Source organism: Hipposideros armiger, unplaced genomic scaffold, assembly GCF_001890085.2.
Source record: "Hipposideros armiger isolate ML-2016 unplaced genomic scaffold, ASM189008v1 scaffold_551, whole genome shotgun sequence".
In the NCBI taxonomy this organism is placed as follows: domain Eukaryota; kingdom Metazoa; phylum Chordata; class Mammalia; order Chiroptera; family Hipposideridae; genus Hipposideros; species Hipposideros armiger.
Genome location: NW_017731901.1, coordinates 128,107 through 145,345, shown reverse-complemented (window position 1 = coordinate 145,345; position 17,239 = coordinate 128,107). Strand labels below are relative to the sequence as shown.

Here is a 17,239-nt window from a genome sequence, read left to right as displayed (position 1 = left end):
GTCCTCCACAACTAGACTGAAGAACAAAAGGACAGCAACTTGTCTGTTCTCCTTCCCCCAATTCCCCAGCACTGTTCCCATCCCCCCAATTCCCCAATTTAAACAAATCTTTAAAAATATATATATAGTTAACATACAATATTATATTAGTTTCAGGTGTACACCAAATTTATATACCTAAAAAAATTATCACCATGGTAAGCCCAGCAACCATCTGACACTGCATTATGCTATCACAGGATTATTGACTATATGCCCTATACTGTATATTACATTCCTATGACTTGTTTTATACCTGGAAATCTGGACCTCTTATGTGGTCCTTCTTATGTGGACCTTCACTTTTCTCCCCCCTCTTTTATTACTTTTTCAATTGGAGTTCACATTCAATGTTGTTTTATATTAATTTCAGATGTACAGCATAGTGGTTAGACATTTACATAATTTAAGAAGTGATTCCCCAATAAGTTTAGTACGCACCTGGCATTATACATAGTTATCACCATAACACTGACTATATTCTGTATGCTTTATTTTACATCCCCATGACTATTTTGTAACTATCATTTGTACTTCTTAATCCCTTCACCTTTCTCACCCTGTCCCCTAAAACCCTCTCATCTATCACCAAAAAAATCTAATACCCATCTGACACCATACATAATTATTACAATATTAATGACTATATTTTTAATGCTATACCCTACATTCCCATAACTACTTTTAACAATCAATTTGTGCTTCTTAATCCCTTCCACCTTTTTCACCCTCATCTCCAACCCCCCTCCTATCTGGGAACCATCAAAATGTTTTCTGTATCTATGAGTTTGTTTCTTTTTGTTGTTGTTGTTGTTGTTTATTTTGTTCTTTAGATTCCATATTTAAGTGAAATCACATTGCATCTGTCTTTCTCTGTCTGATATACTCCGCTCAACACAATACCTTCCAGGTCCATCCATGCCCCAACAGATGGCAAGAACTCATTCCCTTCTATGGCCAAGCAATATTTCATTGTATATATGTACCACCTCCTCTTTAACCTTTCTTCTATCAACGGACACCCAGGCTGCCGCCACATCTTGGCCATTGTAAACAGTGCTGCAATGAACATATGGACGCACAGGTCCCCTCAAATAGCATTTTGTGTTTCTTTGGATTAGCCCTAGTGGGGTCTTGTTCATGTTGAGACTGCCTTTTGTGTATGCCACTGGTGTGGCTAATTAGGCAGTGTTCTGTTGTTGTCTGAAGCCAATCTCCAAATATGTTGGGGAGAACACGTCATGGACAGTGTAGATGCCTAACCACTACACTGTACACCTGAAGCTGAAGCTTGAATAATACTGAATATCAACTATAATTTAACATGTATATAGTCACAGGATGTGGAGTACAGCATAAGGAATAGAGTCAATGGCATTGTAACTGCTATATACTATGTCAGAGGGATAGTAGATTGGGTGAGGTGGGTTATCACTTTGTGAGAGGTGTAAATGTCTAACTATTACACTATTTTGTACACCTGAAACTATTAAAAAAAGGAAAAGTGTAAAAAGTCTAGTAATAAAAAAATAAAATGCAAATTCAATCATATCACCCCTCCACTTAAAGCCCATCAATAGCTTCTACTTCTCCTTTGAAAAAAAGTCCCAGCTTCCTATCCTGGCATTTAGGACCCTGCATAATCTCATTTCCACCCATCTCTCTGACCTTATATTTCACCACACTCCTCAATCACTAGATAAATTTTACATACCACTTCCCTCCTGGGGCTACTTGCCATTTTGAGATATACCAGTCCTTACCTGCTTTGGGACCTTTTGATGTACTGTACATTCCTTCTGGAATGTTCTTCCTCGTGTTTTTTACCTGGCTATCTCCTACTCATCATTCATATCTTATCTTAAATATCATATTCTTTTTTTTTGCAATTCTTTTTTTATTGTGAAATAAACATTTTTTTTAGTTTCAGCTGTACAACACAGTGCAATAGTTATACTTTTTATCCCTCAAAGTCACAACGTCCTTTCCCCAATCCACTGCCCCACTCCCTCCGCCTCATATCATACATATCTATTACAATTCCCTTGACTCCACTCCCACACTATACTCCACACCCCATGAATATATATATATATATATATATATTCAATTATAGTTGACATACAATATTATACAACATCAGCTTCAGGTGTACAGTGCAGTGATCAAGCCTCTACCCCATCCATGAAGTGGTCTCCCAATACCATATTCTTAAACAAGAATTTTGTGACCACTTATTGCAAAATAGGTATGTCCTATAATTCAATTTCATACCTTTTTCTTTTCCTTGATACCTTAATTGTACATTTATTTGTGTAATCTTTTATTTAATGTGTATTTCATGAAGGCAGGATATGTGTTTTTTTCACTACGGTATTCCCATGGTCAGCCACTGCCTAGGACATAGCAGTGAACTCAGTAAATATTTATGGAAAGAAAGATATTGATGGCAAATGTTATGGACACTCAGACTGTATTTAAGCACACATTTACAGTTACACATATCATTCAATTTGTCCATTAGGCAGACATATTTGAAGCATCTTGTTCACAAGTCTAGACTTTTCTATTACATACTCTAATTTTTTTTATTAATTCAGGACCCCAGTTACCATTGCAAACCCAAAAGCCTCCCTGAGTTATTTTACATCTTTTTTTTTCAAACCTTCCATGTGACTTGCAGACCTCTTAAGGATATATCTTTCAAACTTAAATAATGTGTGGAGCCCTCTTTAGTGAAAAAATGTTGGAACTGTACAATTGACTTAAATTATTTTTATTATGATGGTATTTAAATATATACAAACATGAAACTCTTTATGCTTATAGTCCTTCTAAAACTATAAACCAAAACATATTTCTCTGCTCAACTAATAAAGTTCAAAATAACAACATAATTTTTTGTCACAAATAATTTGCCACTTGCAACATGAATATGTTACTGACTGCCTTGATACACATTATTTTAAATGTTCAGGCCTGTACCACCATGCACTCTGAGATGCAATACTCCCACTACATTTTTCTATTCCAGTCACTATAGAGCCATTACTTGTATAACCTGCCATAATGCCAGCTTGGTGAGACTACATCATTTATATATTAATTTCACTGCCATTGTCTTCTCATTTCACTATAATTAAACTAGTGGAATATATAATGAAAATAATATGCTTAACACACATTCCAAAATTGACAGAAGTACTGTTATGAGGTGGTCAATACAATTATCTAGAATGTTATTTTATTTTATTAAGAATTTTTATTGGGGAATTAGGGAAGGGGAATAGTTTTGGGGAATTGGGGGAGAGGAATAGTGTTGAGGAATTGGAGAATGGGAGCAGCCAAGTTGGTGTCCTTCAATCTTAGTTGTGGAGGGGGCAGCAAGTTCAGCTCCAAGTCCAGTCGTGCCACTCAGCTCAATGTGCTGTGTTCAGTTAGTTGTAGGTGGGTGTAGCCACCATCCCATGTGGGAGTCAAACAAACAGCCTTGTTGTTAAGAGCGCACGCTCTATCCACTGAGCCATCCAGGCGGTGGCTCAGCTCAACTGCCAAGTTCAGTCTTTAGTTGCAGGCAGGTGTAGCCTACTATTTCAAAAAGGCAGCCTTGTTGATGGGAACATGTGCTCTTGCCAGCTGAGCCATCCTGCCACCTGTTGGCAGCTCAGTGGCAGCTCAGCTCGGGCGCAGCTCACTGGCCCGTGTGGGAATCGAACCGGCGGCCCTGTTGCTCAGAGCCCTCACTCTTGAGCAAGCTCTTAACCAACTGAGCCACTCAGCTGGCCCTAGAATGTTATTTTATTAAATTATATCATTATCAGGCTAAAAAGACACAAAGATGAAATTATTGTAGAGAACTTGCTACCACCTGACATTATGTTCGTTGATCCCCAGAGGGTTTTGAGCACCTCAGAGAAATGAGAGAATTCTTACCATATATAAAATATAGGGTTCAGAGATTCCACCATTGAAATATAACATATTAATACCTAAATGCATATTTTTAAAAAGAGATTACTTTTTTTATCAAACAGATCAGTTTTTTTGGTTTTTCTTTAAAGATTTTATTGGGGAATTGGGGAAGGGGAACAGCATTGGGGAATCAGGGAAGGGGAACAGACAAGTTGCTGTCGTTTTGTTCTTCAGTCTAGTTGTGGAGGACATCACTTCACTAGCCCATGTTGGTATTGTGATCATTGTGCTCTTCCCAGCTGAGGCAGATCAGTCACTGGCCATTGGACAGCCACTCACGCCAGCTGCCGGCCATTCACAGTAGCTTATGGCAGCCCACTGCAGCCCCACTGCAGCCTACACCATCACCGGCGACTCATGGTAGCCCAGCTCCAGGTCGAGCTATTGTTCACCATCTTAGCTATAGAGGGCACAGTGTCACTGTCCCATGTAGGATCTGAACCGGCAGCTCTGAGTGCTGCTCAGAGCTCGCACTCCCAAGCCAACTTCTTATAACCAACGAGCCACTCAGCCGGCCCAAAGCAGATCAATTTTGATGATGAATTGAGCATTTGGGCCCTAGGTATAATCATTACAACAATGACTACTACCAATTTAGTGATCATCTACAAAGTGTTAGGCCCTGTACTGGGCTCTTTACATCTCATTTTATCCTCAGCATATCATTTTATCATCGCATTATCATCTTATATGAATAATATCCCCATTGTTCATTTGAAGAAACAGAAGCAGAGACCTTGAGTGAATAGTCCAAGACTATAGAACCAGTATATGAAGGAGCTATGTTTAAATTGTAGGCTGACTGGGATTTGTGTATTTTACTATGTTCTACTGCTAATTGACTGACTGTATGTAAGTTGTCCTGTTATTTTTGGTAGGCACGTATAATTTAGCCAAAAGTTACTTGTGTGATTTTATTTATGTTTATTGGAGTATAATTGACATATAACACTGTATTGGTTTCAGGTATATAGCATCATAACTTAATATTTGTATACATCATGAAATGGTCACCACAATTAATCTAGTTACCATCCATCACTATACATAGTTACAAATTTGTTTTTGTTTTTTTTCCTGTAATGAGGACTTTTAGGATTTACTGTCTTAGCAACTTTCAAATATGCAATACAGTATTGGTGACTATAGTTAAATATTATAGGCAATGCTCCTATTATTTGACTAGTGGTAGTTCTAATCAATAGCCATGAACAAATATAACTCCACTCATTTCATTGAAACACGGGCACGCAGAGCCCCATTCTGAATCCTTCTGAATCAGACTGACTAGGTTTGAATCCTAACTCTGCTGCTTACTAGATGTGTAATGCTGGGCAAGTAACTTAACAGCTCGCACCTCATTTTTCTCATTTATCAAATGGGAATAATGAGTACACATTTGTGAGAATGCAATAAACTAAATGCCATCCCATAGCTAATGATCACTAAAGTATCATACGTATTCTCATAATTATTCACATAACTCTCGTATTTCCATTAAAACAATTGCTCTCACCAGACATATCTTTGAGTCCCTGCATGAACCGACAGTCAAGAATTTCTTTTAGGAAGTGCTGCCCAATGTTTCCAAAATCCTGGATGCACAGCTACAGGAAAATACTTAGGTTTTGAAGCAATGTTGCCTGCACAATTGTTTCTTAAACTAATTTCTGGAGAATGTTGTAAATGGGGTTCTTCCACAGAATGATTTCATATCCACAAATTTTTTACCCTAAGGAGATTTTCTTTACTAAAGTACTTTGTTGACATTAAATATTATTTTATATTAGTTTCAGGTGTATAGCATAGTGGTTAGACATTTATATAATTTATAAAATGATCTCCTTCATGGGTCTAGTACCGACCTGGCAGTATACATAGTTATTATACTATTATTGACTACATTCCCTATGCTGTGCTTTATATCCTTGTGACTATTTTGTAACTACAAATTTGTACTTCTTAATCCCTTCATTTTTTTCACCCAGTCCCCCCAACCCCCTCTCATCTGGCAACCATCAGTTTGTTCTCTGTATCTATGAGTCTGTTTCTGTTTTGTGTGTTCGTTTTTTTTTTCTTTAGATTACACATATAAGTGAGATCATATGGCATTTGTCTTTCTCTGTCTGACTTATTTCACTTAGCATAATACCCTCTAGGTCCATCCATGTTGTCACAAATAGTAAGATTTCATTTCTAAGGGCCCAGAAATTCCAACTTCTGGATATTTATCCAAATAAATCCAAAACACAATTTGAAAAGATATATGCACCCCTCTGTTCATTACAGCATTATTTGCAATAACCAGAATATGAAAGCAATCTAAGTCCCCATCAATAGACAACTGGATAAAGAAGATGTGGTACATATATACAATGAAATATTACTCAACCATACTAAAACACTCTCTTGATCTACCAATTTCATACTTGTCCGCATCACCAAGGACCTCCTTTCATTTTCGGCCTCATCACTTTACTCTGAGACATAATTGAAGTTTCCTCCCAAGAATAACTTCATTTTTCCCTGTGTTCAGATGAGTTACTTAATACCCTTATTAGCTTTCTTCCCCCATAGCTGCTTCTTTTTCTAAAGCAGATTATTCAGAAAATTGATTTTGCCCTCTCTTATACACATAAAAAAAAACTCAGGTCTGTTTTCCATTTTTATTTTTATCCGTTGAGCAAAAGCAATAGAAAACTAAAAATCCAACAACAAACAAAAATCGAGTTGTTCTCTTTGCCTGATGACTAGTAAAAAGTAACCCCCCCAACCCAGAACTTGTTAGAAAATTTTGTAATCTATTTGTGTTAAACCTGGTTTCTTGTATCAGAGAAAAACCCATTTTCTCTTCTCTCAGAATCCTAATGGTATCTCTTAATCTAGAGTCTTTATTCTGTTTGTATCATGCCTCAGGCTCTGTACTGTTTCTCTTCTGAAGATACTTTAATTCTCATGTAGAAACCCATTTAGAATGGAACTACCATTCAAATATTCTTTGTCTTATTTTCCATTTCATCCCATTTGGTATGTACTCCCCATCCCTTTATGCCTATGTCATCATCATCCAATATACCATATTTTGCCATGTATAATGCACACTTTTTGCCAAAATTTGTCAGAGAAAAATAAGGAAGCACATTATACATGGATAGTACTAATTCCATGTCTATATAAATGTTTTCTAAATCTTTTATTTATGTGTATGAGTTAAAAGTGTAAGGTGGATTGGGGGAGGGGGATTGTCACTTTGTTTTGTACACCTGAAACTAAAAAAAAAAAAGTAACTCTAGAAATGAATAATGATATCCATATGCAAAATAATACCCTGGAATTAGTTTTGAACTTACAATGAACTTGCAACAATGAAGAGTTCTTGGCCTTCTGTGATGCGTAAATATAAATTTGTTACCAGTACATACAATTTCTTGTACCTTGTATTTGTTCCTGTGTTTTGTAATTATTTGTTACATAAAATTTCTTGTACCATAATATGTTAAAAAAATGAATGCTAAAATTCCTTAATAATACAAAAAACAAGTATCTAAATGTAAACAAATAAAAATTTGAATGAAAAATTTAAAAGGAAGATTTTTTTCCCTGAAAGCTTGGGCCAAAATCATGGGTGCCCACTATACACAGCAAAATATGGTACTTTTCTCCCTGGCTGACATCCCGCAGTGCATTTCCTCAGGAGTGCATTTCCTCATGGAAGCTTGCATTTCCAATCTTCTCCTTTTGGTCCTTTACAGGTTTTCCTCATCTCGCAGGATTTATTCCCTCACCCCTTTTCTTTTCAACTTCTGTGTTACAGTTTTTCTCTTTGATTACTTTTGTATATTTTGAGTGACTGTTACCCCCTACACTAAATTCTCACCTACCTGTGGTGAGCCTATGTATGTGACTATGTATTCCATCTGGCAACACAATCCTATGAAATTCTTCTACAACAATGTGTTACTGATTTATTAATTTTAACTAGAAAAAACTGTACTTACCTATTTCACTGATGTTGAAGCAGGGCCTAGTAGGCACCCCCACAGGAGAGGCCTTGCAATGTTCCTGGCCTTGCCTCTCCCTACTTTAGCGCTTAACAATTGATCAATCTCTTCTCTGCGGTTTGAGCTTGGAATGTCCCCTGTCCCAGTTCCTGAGCTTAGGATGTCCCCTGTCCCAGTTCCCTGGTTTAGATAATTACCCTGAAACTTATGCTTGCTTACTGATTACAATCTTTATGGCCTAGCATTCTTTCCAGGTTACTGTGATCGCTGCTCCTCGGTTGATGACCACATTGGAGAGCCACATGGCCAGAGGGAAGTCTCCATGCAGACTCCTGGAACCGTCACGTAGCCTTTGGAGGAATGCCCAGATTTTTCCAAGCTGGACTGAGAATGTTAAGGCAGTTGGGTTTTTTCTTGTTTTTTTTGTTTATTTAAGATTTTATGGAGGAATTGGGGGAGGGGAACAATGTTGGGGAATGGGGAAGGGGAGCAGACAAGTTGCTGTCCTTTTGTTCTTTAGTCTAATTGTTGAGGACGTTGCTTCACTGTCCCATGTTGGTATTATGATCATTGCACTCTTCCGGGCTGAGGCAGTCGGTGGCTGGCCATTGGATGGCCACTCACTGCAGCTCATGGCGGCTCACGGCAGCCCACTGCGGCAGGGGCTGCAGCCTCTGCTGTTGCCGGCCATTCACAGCAGCTCAGCTCCAGGTTGAGCTGTTGTTCACCATCTTAGCTGTAGAGGGCACAGCGTCACTGGCCCTCATGTGGGATCCGAACCAGGGTCCTGCTGCTCAGAGCTGGTGTCCCAAGCCAACTCTTAACCAACACACCAGTTGGCTGACCCTGAGGCAGTTTTAGAAGGTATTAACCTGCTGCCTTCTCAGACCACCGGTGCTCTGATAATAAATGCTTATTCTATGACCCAACTCCAATGTCGATCTTTTGACTGAGTGGTACAGGCAGCATGAGCTCCCAGACTCATTTGGCCTCTGGTTTCAGTGTTGTTCTTCCTGAGCAGCATTGTCAGTACTAGAGACTACAATGAGTTTCCTTTCCACTGCACCCTACCTAAAGATCTACAAAAGGAGAATGGTTTGGTTGCCTTTTGATAATTAAATTACAGACTCTGCATAACATTAATCAAAGAAAAGAGATGCACATTCAGGAAGAGACAGACTCTTAGGCCTCTGAAGAATAACTGTACTATTTATTACCTGATTGACTGTATTAGCACCTTTAAGAAAGAATGAGTGAGTCTGAAGGAGCTGGAGAGGTTGGTCTGCCACAAAAGCATAGGAAGGAGAGTCACTCAAGTACATTGGTAGTACCCAATGGATAAAAGGTGCATGGTAGATTTCCATTAGATTTCCAGTATTTTTTTAAGTGGTGAAAGGGCAGTTTATTAGAAGTAAAAGTACACTTCAAAGAAATTGAAGCAGGCCAGAGCAGTAGAGAATGGCTCAAGGACCATTATTAGAAGAGCAAGTACACTCCAAAGAGTTTGCAGTGGGCCGAGCAAAAGAAGAAGCTCAAATGCCAGATTTCCAGTATTTTTAATCCATGAGAAAGACTATCCCTGTTAGGAGATAGAGGTATAAGACTAGTGTGAATTTATGCCAATAAATTTTTGGTTTATGATCTTATGAATCACGGTTTACATAACAACCATCTTACTACATTTCGTCGCACACCCTTTAGATGATTTTGCCTATGTCTGATCTGATTAATAATGTGCTAAGCTTACAATTTACACTCGAAGGGCAATCAATGATCCCTCACTTTCTTGGTCAGATTTTTATTTGGCTTTCCATTTAGCTTTGCAGAGGGAAAATGTGCTGAATGCATAAATATGAGTATTTCCAGGAGGTGTGAAAGTGCTATTTCTCAGTGAAAATTAATAAATTGGTGTTTTGGGGTCTATCTCAATATCATCTGCTTTTTCATTTTTGTGAATCAGTCTCTAAGGGCCTTAACCATCCAGGATTCTGATAAGAGTGAGTCTTTGGACTTGCAAATCAGATAACCAAAAGCAGAAGGCAGCCCTTAAATCATCAACCTTCAAACGTTTTTGCTTATGTACTTTCATAACAAAATTTTGAACCACTGCATATACCTGACATACATTTAAGCTGACATCTAAAGTTTGTCATCATATTTATAAATAACGACAAAAATATAATTTCTGAAGTATTATGAATATTGATATTTTGAAATAAACTCTTACTGTCTTAAACATATCCCCCCAAAATCTGAATACTGTAGCAATTTGGGATTTGCCATCAATTGTTTTTAAAATACATTAACATAATTTTCTTTAAGAATTGAATAATTTATATATTTTCCTCTGATGTATATCTCCATGTACTACAACCACCATAGTTTTCTCCTAATTTTATACATTTTTATGTTTAGAAGCCTTTCATTACTTACACTATCATATATACTTCCCACTACAAAATTTATATAAATTAAAATTAACTTTTATGGTTAAAACATTGTTCTGTATTTAGTTACCATTATAATAATTGTTAGTACACAGTTGGTCAAAATAATATAAATACATCACCAACTCTGATAAATATTAAATATAAAAAGGATTAAATTTCATTGGAAATTTATTTGAGGGCTTTATTCCTTCTTAGTTCATTTATCCAAACATGAATATTACTTATTGCTAGTGAGTCTTTTCCTTTTATTTGTTTTTATAGATATGAGCACTAAAATATATAATAAACAAATGAGTATATGGGAATGGAAAGACTTTGTTATAGTAATTTCCTTCCATCTTTGAGTTCCTTCCTAATAATATGCCAAAAGTCACATAATAATCCATCTTCATAAGTTATCTTAATGACCTATCAGGTGACAATTCAATTAGGTCCTCCTTCAAAGTTGTCCAAGGCAAAAAATTGGAAATTATGGGCTTGCAAAATGATTTATTATAACCTAGTCATTAGAGTCATTCAGTTTCTCAAAATGGACACCAATATATAATTCAAATTGTCCCTTTATTGACTCAAGGTTTTTACACCTAGAGACAATGCAACACAGTAAAATCTTAGATGTGTGACAGAAGTATGTCTTTATTTTGTAAAGTGGGAAAAGATCAATTGTGAAAGGGGATAACTTGACCTCGGGCATATTTTCTGTAAGATCAATTTTAGGAAAGAAGATATATGGAAATCAAGTATCTAGTAATCAATTATCTTTAAACTGTCTTTATCCCCCTACTGTTTGAAGAGATTTTGTGTAAACAAACTCAAGTTTAAAAACTTTCCTGAGATTACTGCTATGACTTTTATATGTTCTGTCACAACTGATAAATACCATCAACAATGAACATTACCTTTGCAAGACTTATACCTTTCCTAAATCTAGTATCTTTATTTTACCCTCCATCTTTTATAGAGCACAAGACTTTTCCATTAAACATCGCATTATCCTTTGATTTATACTTGGGTATTTTCTATATTATTATTATTATTATTACTACTACTATTTTTATTAAATTTGTTAGGGTGACAATAGTAGTAAAATTATATAGGTTTCAAGTATACAATTCTATAATACATCATCTACATATTGCATTGTGTGTTCACCATCCAAAGTCAAATCTCCTTCTATCACCATATACTTGACCTCCTTTACTCTCTTCTATCCCTTCCCTTTACCCTCTAGTAACAACTAAACTGTTTTCTGTTGTCTATGAGTTTTTGCTTGTTTGTTTGTCTTGTTCTTTTGTTGCTTTCAGTTTTATATCCCACATATGAGTGAAGTCATATGGTTCTCAACTTCTTCTGACTTATTGTGCATAGCATAATAATCTCAAGATCTATCCATGTTGTCACAAATGACACTATTTCATCTTCTCCTATGACAGAATAGTATTTCATTGTGTATGTATACCACATCTTTTTTATCCAATCATCTATTGAAGGACACTTTGTTTCCATGTCTTGGCCACCATAAATAATGCTGCAATGAACATCGCAGTACATATGTCTTTATAGATAACTGTTTTCATATTTTTTGGTAGCTACCCAGGAGAGGGATATACTGGGTCATATGGTAATTCTATTCTTAATTTTTTTATAATTGGGGAATTTGGGAAGGGGAACAGTGTTGGGGAATTGAGGAAGGGGACAAGCCAAGTTGTTGTTCTTCCATCTTAGTTGTGGAGGGCGCCAGTTGCCATTTGGCTGCCTGTTGGCAGCTCGTGGCCTCTAAGCTTAAGATGCTGTGTTCAATCTTAGTTGCAGGTGGGCATAGCCACCATCCCATGTGGGAGTTGAACCAGCAGCCTTGTTGTTAAGAGCGCACGCTCTATCCACTGAGCCATTCGGATGGCAGCTCATCTCAAGATGCCAAGTTCAGTCTTATTTGTTGGTGGGCGTAGCCCACCATCAAACTGGCAATCTTGTTGTTAGGAGCACGTGCTCTCACTAGCTGAGCCATCCTGCCACCTATTGGCAGCTCAGCAGCAGCTCAGCTCAGGCACAGCGTCACTGGCCTATGTGGGAATCGAACTGGCGGCCTTGTTGCTCAGAGCTCACGCTCTTATGCTAACTCTTAACCAACTGAGCCACTTGGCAGGCCCATATTCTTAATTTTTTTGAAGAACCTCGATACTGTTTTCCATAGCAGATGTACCAATTTAAATTCCCACCGATAGTGTATGAGAGTTCCTTTTTCTCCACAGCCTCTCCAACACTTGTTAGTATCTGTCTTGTTGGTGATAGCGATTTTAGCTGGTGTGAGGTGATATCACATTGTGGTTTTTATTTGCATTTCTCTGATGATTATTGATGCTGAGCATGTTTTCGTATGTCTATTGGTCATTTGTATGCCCTCTTTGGAGAAATGTCTATTCAGTTCCTCTGCCCATTTTTTAATTGGATTGTTTGGTTTTTTTGTTGTTGAGTTGTATGAGTTCCTTATATATTTTGGATATTAGCAGAGGCATGCTTTGCAAATATCTTCTCCCATTTGGTTGGTTGCCTCTTTGTTTTGCCGATGGTTTCTTTTGCTGTGCAGAAGCTTTTTGGTTTGATGTAATCCCATTCATTTATTTTAGCTTTTACTTCCCCTGCCTTCGAGGTCAAACTCTTAAAATTTCCAAAGTCCATAAGTTTAGTACTTATGCTTCCTTCTATGCAGTTTATTGTTTCACGTCTTATGTTTAGGTCTTTGATCATTTTGAATTAATTTTGGTATATGGTGACAGATGACAGTTTGCTATACTTGGGTATTTTCAATGTCTGATGGGTTAGGACTGCAACATCACAATTCACCACTAGATGCCATCTGTAGATGCCAGTCTGAGGGCTTCAGGCTATTAAAAGTAAATACCAGCTGTCCTACTTATCTAATATACAGATTTGCCAATGAAAGCAGTCACCTTGGAAAGAGATTTACAATTCAACTACAATTCAACTCCCTTTATTTATTTATTTTTATTTATTTATGTTTTATTTTTTATTTATTTTAAAGATATTATTGGGGAATTGGGACAGCCAAGGCATTGTCCTTCAGTCTTAGTTGTGAAGGGTGTAGCTAGCTCAGCTCCAAGTCCAGTCACCATCTGGCCGCCCATCAGCAGCTTGCAGCTGCTCATCTCTAGGTACCGTGTTCAATCTTAGTTGTGGGTGGACGTAGCCCACCATCTCATGCGGGAATCTAACCGGTAACCTTGTTGTTAGGAGCACATGATCTCACCAGCTGAGCAATCCTGCCACATGTTGGCAGCTCAGCAGCAGCTCAGCTCAGGAGCAGCTCACTGGCCCATATGGGAATCAAACCAGCAACGCTGTTGCTCAGAGCTCACGCTCTTAACCAACTGAGCCACTCGGCCAGCCCCTCTACTCCCTTTATTTCTCTGTTGCTATTGGAGATTTCCAAGTACTGATATAGTCTTGGTTATCCACTTGCAAATGCATGTGGAGGAATTATTTCCTCCCACTGCTGCCAAGTGTATTTCTGTTGGTATTCTGATTTGCCTGTTGAAATTAGTTTTTACATACAATGTTTCCAATGGTCACACATTCCCATTTGACTATAATGTTGCTAACTTCAAGTTTTAATCATGCTGCAAATTAAATAGGCTTCATAAAGTTATCTTGGAAATGTAACCTCTGCTTTACCTAAGTATTTGAATGTTTATATAATTGTGTCAGTCCCAAAGCATTTTTTTCCCTTTTAATAAAAACATTTTCTTTGCCACAGCAAAAATTAGGTATTTATAATACTGTCAGGAGGAATAGGCTATTTCCAACATTATATATTTTGTTTATGGAGCCTCTAAAGGAGAAATTTATCACTCAAGAGAATGAAATCCACTGAAAGGTTCACAAGAAAAATGTTCCACCTACAGAGTAAGTTTCTGGCAGACTTTTGTAGAGGTGGTTGCTGGCTGATCCCAAGTGTTTGAATAAAGACAATGGTGTCTTCCTGTTACTTTCATACATGTACTCTTGAAAACAGCTTATCTCCCTCCTTGGGGTAAAACATGGCTTCTTAGGTCTGCAAGAGTTCGGGCTGTACTTGGGTTACTTTCTGGAATTTTTTAGTGTGGGTCTTAGGGCACTGCATCTCACACCATCTGGACACCTGATTCACTGTGGACCACCATCACCCGTACCTAATTTTCAGCAGTGGTTAGCATGTAGTTGGGCTGTGCATCACCTAGAGAGTTCACTTTGGCCAAAACAATGTCACCTGGGCAGAAATTCTTACAAATTTCAACCTTGTCTTTTTCAGTACTTCAGACATCTTCCTTATGGATAGTTCCTCGAAAAGAGTTCTTAAGTGGTGTGGACCTTACATACAGGATGTGTTCTTTGGCAAAGTGCTACTTGATTCTAGAGACCTTACACGTTACAAAAGCCCCCACATCTGGCAGTAATTGGACTCTTTTTCTCTCAATGCAGACAGAACAGGAAGCATGTGGTTTTCTCTGGTCTTCTTCATGCAGCCAGCAGGAAAGGAAAAGGTGTAGTCCTGCTGGGTGTAGGTGCTACTGATGCCTGAGCTGCCCTCCTCCAAGTTACACAGCTATTCGCTGAGGATGCAGTACCTCACAGATGACTCCATGACTGCCCCTGTCCCAAGCCCAGAGAAAAAGGAAGCCTACTTCAGTCCCAGAGCATTTTCAATGCCTACAATATCCCCTATGGCCAACATTCTATCCTTCAGGGGATTATGCCTTGATGACCTCTGAAATGATAGGTTCAATTTCTCCTAACACTTTCACTTTGTCATCAATTCTACCTTATTGGTATGAATGAAATTGAAAGTAGCAGTTCTACTCATTTCTACATTCTGATGAAACACCTACTCTCTTACTTTTCTTTTCCATGTCCAGTTCTCCATATTACGTATCTTTAATTACACCTGAGTCTTTTTCTCCAATCTCTCATTTTCATTTTCCTTTTATTGATTTTATATATGTAGAAGGAATTTAGTTATTTCAAATTCTTTTGAAAGGCATTCATAAAATGCAACTTATGCCATAGTTTACAACATAAAATCTCATTCTATCCAGCACAGTGAGGCAGACTTTCACTTCCATTTCATATTCTTCTCAAATCCCAGTTTTTAGTTGGAAGTCCCTCAAGGTAATATAACTGATGGTAAAAGCCATGGAAAGATAAATGGAAAAAAGTATTGTTGCTTTCATCATCATCATCATCATCATCATCATCAAAGGAGTGCGCCGATACAGACATATTTATACTCCCCCTAAGGTGAATACCCCACCTTTTAATAAAGTGACCCAAGTGTATTATTGGTCTTTTCCAAAAACTCCAATGCCTATTGAACCAACTAGATAAGAAAATGAAAAGAAGTGGACCTGGTAGAATCAGAATGAATGCCTTGCCTAAAAGGGACAGCCACTACTCAGCTCCATTCATATTGTGGCCCTTCAGGGATATGAGTCCAACGTAGCCAGATTGTCCAATTTTGAAAGAGAAGCTTGAAATTTAGATCTGTATGGGAAATTAGTCAAATTTTAGGTGTTTGTAGGCCAAAGCCAGCCCACAAGTTGCAAGTTATTAATAATTTATATACTAGAGGTTAAGGTGGTTATCTAGCACTAGAATGTTTGAGATTCAGGAAAGCCTAACTTGTACATTCTTTCTTTATAGGTAAACAAATGAAAAAATCAAAATTATTAGAAGATTATAGGGAGCATGGAGTCAGAGCAAAACGATGGATAATTTGAATATACATCTCCAGAACAGAATATATATCTGCCAGATAGACTGCATCTCTGCTCTGATCCTTTACTGCTTTTTTTTTCTTCATTTCCTAGTTTAACCTACCAAGGGTAAATTTATTTTACTTGTTTTATTTTCAGAGGAGAGGGAGTATCAGAGCAATTAATGTCTCTCTCAGGTATATACTGACTGTAAACACAGCCCTGAAGTGTATGTGTATTAGTCCCATTTTTGCTGATGAAGAAACTGAGGTTCAAAGAAATGAAATGAACTGCACTAAGGTCATACAGCCATAAGTGATGAAGCTGGAGTTGAAATTGCATCTTTTTGGCTCAAGTCTGTGCTCTTGACACTATACTATGCTACCGTATCTCTAGTTCTCATGGTATTATTTGCCCCTCTGTGCATGAGTAGGAGCTAGGGATAATCATGAAATTTCCCTTAAGTTATATAGATACACTCCAGGAAGACAACACATTTAAGTAGAACAATCATTTCAAGACCTCAAAAACCTGAAATTACTTCCTCAGGATAAAGTCCTAAAAGAAGAATTGCTCAGTAAAATTGCACGTTTTATTAAGCTTTTGGTGTTTATTAGCAAACTGTCCTTCAGATAAGTTGTACCTACCAAGTAACTTAATTTCCATTGGAGTATGAAGTACCTATTTCTTCTAATAATGATAACAATAATATTACTCATATAGTGCTTACTATGAACAAGGCACTGTTCTAAATGCTTGACATATGTTAATTTATTTGATTCCCAGACAGCCTTTCATTTCACAGATGTAGAATACTGAGGTACAGAAAGGTTAAGTTACTTGCTCAACATCATGCAACTAATAAGTGGAAGTAATGGAGCCAAGGTCTGTACCTAGGAAATCTAGATTGACTATGTCAACACTGGGTATTATATCAGTCTCTTTATTTTATAGACAAAATATTTTACGGTTAGTTTAATCTGTATTTTTTTATTGAGAGAAGGTAAAATATTTCCTCCCTTCCACC

The 17,239-nt window shown here is 37.5% G+C and overlaps 1 pseudogene; it reads right to left on the bottom strand.

Moving 5' to 3' along the window:
* Positions 1–14,528: 14,528 nt before the first annotated feature.
* LOC109396958 (exosome complex component CSL4-like) lies at positions 14,529–15,104 on the bottom strand (annotated as a pseudogene).
* Between the last annotated feature and the right edge of the window lie 2,135 nt (positions 15,105–17,239).